Below are 8,099 nucleotides of genomic sequence, written 5' to 3'. Positions count from 1 at the left end.
CCCGTGTAAGGAGGAGAAATGCGTACCATCGCGTTTCCGCCTTTGATAAAGGTCGGATTGTAGCCTATCGCGATTGCGGTTAATCGTATCGCGACATTGCTGCTCGCGTTGGTCGAGATCCAATGACTGTTGGCAGAATATGGAATCGGTAGGTTCAGGAGAGTAACACGGAACGCCGTGCTGGATCCCAACGGCCTCGTATCACTAGCAGTCGAGAAGACAGGCATCTTATCCGCATGGCTGCAACAGATCGTGCAGCCACGTCTCGATCCTTGAGTCAACAGATGGGGACGTTTGCAAGACACCAACCATCTGCACGAACAGTTCGACGACGTTTGCAGCAGCATGGACTTTCACCTCAGAGACCATGGCTGCGGTTACCCTTGACGCTGCATCACAGACAGGAGGGCCTGCGATGGTGTACTCAACGACGAACTTGGGTGCACGAATGGCGAATTGTCATTTTTTCAGATGAATCCAGGTTCTGTTTACAGCATCATTATGGTCGCATCCGTGTTTGGCGACATCGCGGTGAACGCACATTGGAAGCGTGTATTCGTCATCGCCATACTGGCGTATCGCCGGCGTGATGGTATGGGGTGCCATTGGTTACACGTCTCGGTCACCTCTTGTTCGCATTGACGGCACTTTGAACCGTTCACGTTACATTTCAGATATGTTACGATCCGTGGCTCTACCCTTCATTCGATCCCTGCGAAACCCTCGCAGGATAATGTACGACCGCATGTTGCAGATCGTGACGGGCCTTTCTGGATACAGAAAATGTTCGACTTCTGCCCTGGCCAGCACATTATAAATGACTGTGCTTAAACTGACACACAATATTTTTAGTACAACGCAATCTGACTTTTAATAATCCCTACAAAAAATGGCCCTGACTAACAATAACCTATACCTTTCATGGATCACTTACCTCACAAAAATCTTCGTTACTCAAACTACTGCAATACAGCGAGCGCCAATACTGCCAGCTAAATAAAAGAGTCTAACTACTGAACGCACAAACTGCTGATAGGCAGAGTTAGCAAATGAAAGATTTTGATAGAGAACAAACAATGTATTTACCTTAATAGTGTTCAAAAGTCATAATATATATACAGGGTGTTACAAAAAGTTACGGCCAAACTTTCAGGAAACATTCCTCATACACAAAGAAAGAAAATATGTTATGTAGACATCTGTCCGGAAACGCTTACTTTCCATGTTAGAGCTCATTTTATTACTTCTCTTCAACTCATTTTAATCATGGAATGGAAACACACAGCAACAGAAAGTACCAGCGTGACTTCAAACACTTTGTTACAGGAAATGTTCAAAATGTCCTCCGTTAGCGAGGATACATGCATCCACCCTCCGTCGCATGGAATCCCTGATGCGCTGATGCGCTGATGCACCCTTGGAGAATGGCGTATTGTATCACAGCCGTCCACAATACGAGCACGAAGAGTCTCTACATTTGGTACCGGGGTTGCGTAGACAAGAGCTTTCAAATGCGCCCATAAATGAAAGTCAAGAGGGATGAGGTCAGGAGAGCGTGGAAGCCATGCAATTGGTCCGCCTCTAGCAATCCATCGGTCACCGAATCTGTTGTTGAGAAGCGTACGAACACTTCGACTGAAATGTGCAGGAGCTCCATCGTGCATGAACCACATGTTATGTCGTACTTGTAAAAGCACATGTTCTAGCAGCATAGGTAGAGTATCCCGTATGAAATGATGATAACGTGCTCCATTGAGCGTAGGTGGAAGAACATGGGGCCCAATCAAGACATCACCAACAATGCCTGCCCAAACGTTCAGAGAAAATCTGTGTTGATGACGTGATTGCACAATTGCGTGCGGATTCTCGTCAATTGTTCCAACTGGCGGTGAATCGGGGAAGTACAGTACATACTGACGAAACTAAAATGAGCTCTAACATGGAAATTAAGCGTTTCCGGACACATGTCCACATAACATCTTTTCTTTATTTGTGTGTGAGGAATGTTTCCTGAAAGTTTGGCCGTACCTTTTTGTAACACCCTGTATATCAGTACATGACATCCAGTCTTACAAATTTACTGTCTCTGATGGACACACGTCCAGATCATCCGCTCTCAAAATTCCACCATCTCTCCCCACATCCACCACTGCTGGCGGCTCACTTCCAACTGTGCAACGCTATGTGCTGTTAACAGCCAACTGCCCAACACTACAATAGCATGTACTCCAACAATGCAAACCGACCACAGCCTTCACACAGCACAGTCAGTGATTTTCATATAGGGCGCTACGTGGAGTTACCAACATAAAAACCTAAACAGCCTACTTACGTAGCCCCCATGCTACCCACAAAAAATTTTACAAATTGTTTTGGGCAGTGGCCAATACAGAGCTGAAATAATTTTTCATAATTACAATAACAAAGAAATCAAATGCACACACTTATTGATACAGTGTTGTTCAAAAGCTAAAATTTTCTCACAGTCCATAAAGACAGTCCATAAAGACAGTCCTGAACATTCATTGCAGTAAAATTGCAGTGTTTTTTTTTCTCTCAAAGTCTGAGCAGTAAAAGAAAACGCACACGCAAGTAGTGGATTTCCGTGCAGTCTTGAAGAAGTAGTGTTGTCCTTCCAACGGAAGGACAGTGCTACTCTTGACATGCAGACAGGTAACGACCCACAACAGACCAAACCCACAACAGACCAAACCCACAACAGACCAAACCCACAACAGACCAAACACACAACAGACCAAACCCACCACAGACCAAACCCACAACAGACCAAACCCACAACAGACCAAACCCACAACAGACCAAACCCACAACAGACCAAACCCACAACAGACCAAACCCACAACAGAGTCATCCGAAGTTTTGAAGCCTATTGGTAGGTAGGTCATCACACAGCAGACCCACTGTAGTCCTGGTAGAGATTATGGTATTGGTGGGCCATCAGAGGTACAGATCCACTGCAGTCCTTGTAGAGACAGCCAGCAGCCATCTGTTGCAACTGTGCAGGTGCACAATCACCATCAAAGAGTCTTGCGGATAATATAGCAAGTCCATGAACCACCACTTGTGCACTGAGAAAAATTTTTTTTTTGAAATGTCCTTAGAACCAGCAATGCTGTTAACCAGTCTCTTGCTGAATTATTAACACACGTGCAAACACTAACAGTCCCAACTTCTCACATATTGTGCATATACTATCACCAACAGAAATGTGTTCAGTGAAAGGGAACTTAATTTGAAGAACTGGTGTCTATACAATTATAAATTTACAACATAAGAATACAATTACCAAGGTACAATATACATCATTAAAGAACATAACAATACAGCTAACATTTGTGGTAATACAGGCTTTACAAACGAATAGATATACATCAGTGTTACAGGAATTATGACATAAGTAAATACATAAAAGATCAGAATAGCTTTCGAAAATAGTGTCTAAACATCTTTACAAAGTAAATAACATAGTATTGGAAAAATTTTATAACATAAATCTCATCAGATAAACACAAAGGCAGGAAGAACACAAATACACAAGGGTACACAAACACATAGCGGAATAACACAAAAGGAAAGGACAGGGTTTTTTTTACTGCAGTATTTTGCATACAAAACTTTCTTTACTTCTTGGAGAGCTCCCTTCATTCATCACTATTCCCAAAAAGTCCCACTGATACCTGCTTTCTGTATTCTATTCATATCATCATTCAAAATAATTATTCTTCAATGTACAGTACCCTTTTTTTACATTTTTTTTTGTATAACTTCTCAATGCATTTCTTCCAATTCATCAAAACTCATTCTCTTGCATAGCATACCCCCTCTTAAGCTAACTTAAATCTACTGAGCTCAGATGCATTAACTAAGGGACGAGGCAATGCAGCAGCAGAAAACAATTAAAACAAACAGCAATGACAAAAAATGCAAATTGGCAAAGCTAGCAGCAGTAAATCAAAATTAGAAAAGCAAATGCAATATTACAACTAATATAAGGCAATGTGCAGCAAACAAGAAAAATAAATCAGTTGTAAAACTGGCTTAACAGAGTAATACAAAGTGAAATTCAGTAGCACTATGCCTGGCAAACAGCAGCAGCAAATTCAATAACTTATATCTAATCATGACAAACCCACAAGCAGAAAAAGTAGTACACTAAAGACAACAATGCAGATAAGGGAAATGTCTATTCACATCTTAATGTCTATTTCATTAAAGTGGTGCATCACAACTTATTCTACAAAAAAAATTACTAAGTACTTGAAAAGAAAATTATGTATGCAGTTACTGTTATTAGTCCCTTCTTATTGTTCTTTCCTTCCCAAGTGCTCCTTTTTCGAAAAATGTGGATCATAAAATTATTATTTAATGAATCTGTTGACAGAAAGTGTTCACATTAGCAAATGCATTTAATTTTATTTGATAAAACCAATGCTGAAACGCAGCTGGAAAACATATCAAATGAAATAAGCAACTATGTAAAGCAAACCACAGAAACATCATTCAATAGCCATGTGGCATTTCATAAATCAGTAGAAATTCTCTCAACTTTCGTAGAAAGACACTTGTCATAATCAGGTGTGCAGATGTAAGAATTCTTCCCATCAATTCATAAGAATTTCAGTAAGTAGCACAAAGTATGTCCTCCACAGTATTATCATATGTTTCCAAGTAATAGCGTGTCATATCTGCGATGTTTTCTACAAAGGAATGTCGATAGAGAGGTTAATGGTCTCTTTTTCTCTCCACCTAATGGCTTTTTTTTCCAGGCAGGTGGCACAGCCGGGCACCCGCAATGCATTACATCAAGGTCACTTAGGTTTCTTACCGAAATATTTATGACAACAGTTTGTGCTACAGTGACAGTCTCATACAGAAAAATTTCACAGGTTGAGAATTTGCATTACAAATGTGTAGAAACAAAATCCTGTAAATATAACAATGTCCAAAAAAATTTCGCCAGCATAGTGATACATTCAGGCATATACACACATTTCATAACTCAAAGTACGATTCTTAGTTTCCAACATCCTTTTTCACAAACCAGAGTCTCTAACCACTACTCATTCGTCCTTACTTTATTACACATATACATATTCGTAGACACTTCTTCAATATTTCCTCAGAATAGATACATAGCATAATCAAATTCCTAATATAGCATCAGCTTATTGATCATAAACATACCTCAACAGCATAATACACATTGTCATCTTAATAATAACATCATAAAAACTCAGCCAAATCTCAAAAATGTCAGTTTTCTGCAATAATTTCAAAACCTAAAAAAATTCTCTGTTCATTTCAGTAGTGTCATCTACCTCAATCTTACTTTAAAATCATGATCCCATACCAAATACATCATTCAAAGCTTTCATAGTATCACAATGGTCCCAAAAAAATATCAACAGTTCACACAGTACAGACAAAATACAATTTCGTAAGTACGAAGTTATCCAACTGTGTAATTACGTAAACATGTATCACTGTCGTAGTAAAAAAATGTCTCTCTCAGTTAAATGATCAGATAGCTGTGTAATTTATGTGTTAGAGAAACATGGTATCAGTATGTAAAGTTGTATAAGCAAATACCATATTAGCTAGGGCTCCTTGTGCTTGCCAAACATGGTACACAAAGTAGGCGTGTATCCCCCTGACTGTGCTTAAACTGACACTCAACATTTTTAGCACAACGCAATCTGACTTAATAATCCCTACAAAACAATGGCCCTGACTAACAATAACCTATACCTTTCACGATACACTTACCTCACAAAAATCTTCGTTACTCGAATTACTGCAATATAGCGAGCGCCAATACTGCCAGCCAAATAAAAGATTCTGACTACTGAACGCGCTAACTACTGATAGGCATAGTCAGCAAATGAAAGATTTTGATAGAGAACAAACAATGTATTTACCTTAATTGTGTTCAAAAGTCATAATATACATATATCAGTTCATGACATCCAGTCTTACAAATTTACTGTCTCTGATGGACACACGTCCAGATCATCCGCTCTCAAAACTCCACCATCTCTCTCCCCACATCCACCACTGCTGGCGGCTCATCTTCAACTGCACAACGCTAGGCGCTTTTAACAGCCAACTGCCTAACGCTACAATAGCATATACTCCAACAATACAAACCAACCACAGCCTTCACACAGCACAGTCAGTAATTTTCATATAGAGCGCTACGTGGCGTTACCAACATAAAAACCTAAACAGCCTACTTACAGAAGTCTCGCGTACAGACGTATGACACAAGTGATACCCAACCACCTGACCACATTCGAAGTCCGTGCGTTCCGCGGAGTGCCCCATTCTGCTCTCTCACGATGTTTAATGACTACTGAGGTCGCTGATATGGAGTACCTGGCAAAAGGTGGTAGCACAGTACGCCTAATATGAAAAACGTATGTTTTTGTGGGGATCCGGATACTTTTGATCACATTGAATTTGAAAAAATAAAGTAAGATGTTTCTGACAACTTTGAATGTAATCTATTTCAATTATATACCCATTGTGACACGACTATGGCCAGTGGCCTACGTCTCAGAAAATTATGCCTACATCGTAGTCGAGGGAACCAGGGGCTATGATAATGATACGCTACAGTAATATCTGTTGTCAGTACATGACTATTCATCATGCGTAAATTAAGAGGTATGCGGTTCATCGTTTCTCGCCTGTCCGCGCCATTCTGCTCATTATTGTGGCTAAGATCAAGCATTACATTCTTCCGTAAGCATGTGTTTCCCACAGAATGATTTGTTTATTGTCGTCACTTTAAACGTACGGTACTTTTCCCGTTCACACCACTTCACGTGTTGTGTGTGCACTCTGTCTGAAGATAGAGTCTTTTTTCCTGTCCTGTGAACTTAAAGTGTCAGCAGGCAAGTGTCTCGTGAAAGGGTCAGATTTAGAAAATACGATTCAGGTGCTCAAAAGGTCGAGAAAAAACTACATCATGAACAGTCTTTGAACTCACAAAATGGCGCTTAAGGAAAATTTCTTCGACCAACAATTTCAGACAGGGAGACTAAAGTGTGCTTAAATGACGATGCCATTAAAAGTAGCCTCTCATCTTCTGGTACTTTAGATACAAGTGAACATGAGAATTGGAATGCGGACCTCCTGGTATTTCACATTCAGGTAGACCTAGTAATAGCAAGTGTGAAGTAGTCACAAATTCAGACCCAGGCACTTGGCCTAATACGTTAACATCTTCCCTGATAAATGCAATAGTAAGTTCTGAGAATGGCTTAAATGAGAACAGAAGAAAATTGTCAACTTACTTTTACCTAAGAACTTTTCCAAATGGAGAAAAACGGACCGTAAATGCTTTGTGTCTTCGAAATCTATCGACAGTTTTTTTGGTTTATTTTATTTTTTTTTATTTTTTTTTTTTGTAAAATTTTTGGATGTACTTCAAACAAGCTGTCAAGTGATGGAGTCTGGGTTCATTTAGGAAATCGACATAAAGAGCATAAACAATCATTTAACCACATTAACTGCACAAAGAAATAGATAGAATGTGAGATACGTTTGAAACAAAAAAGTGGAAAAATTGATATTGATCAAATTGATCTTAAACTACTGGAAAAAGAGAAGAAACATTGGTGTAAGGTTCTAAAGAGAATTACACTGACCTTCATTTACCTAGCTCAACGTAATGTGGCCTTAAGGGGAGCCAGCTACAAGCTCCATCAAGGAAGTAATGGTAAATTTCTTGGTTTGATTGAAATGATAGCAGACTTTGACCCTGTTTTGCAGGAACATTTAAGGCTAATATAAACTTAAGAAATTCATGACCATTATCTTGGGAGAAACATTCAAAATGAACTCATAAGTTTGCTTGCCAACAAAGTAAAAAACAGCATCGTTAATTTTGTAAAAGAAAGTAAATATTTTTCTGTCATACGTGTTAACATCGAGTATAGATTTGTGTCAGGAAATCTTTTCTGAAAGTATTTGTATGGAGTGTAGCCATGTATGGAAGTGAAACATGGTCGATAAGTAGTTTGGACAAGAATAGAATAGAAGCTTTCGAAATGTGGTGCTACAGAAGAATGCTG

Source organism: Schistocerca americana, chromosome 5 (assembly GCF_021461395.2).
Source record: "Schistocerca americana isolate TAMUIC-IGC-003095 chromosome 5, iqSchAmer2.1, whole genome shotgun sequence".
Lineage (NCBI taxonomy): Eukaryota > Metazoa > Arthropoda > Insecta > Orthoptera > Acrididae > Schistocerca > Schistocerca americana.
The sequence above is the reverse complement of the archived record's forward strand: the minus strand, read 5'-3'. Positions refer to the sequence as shown.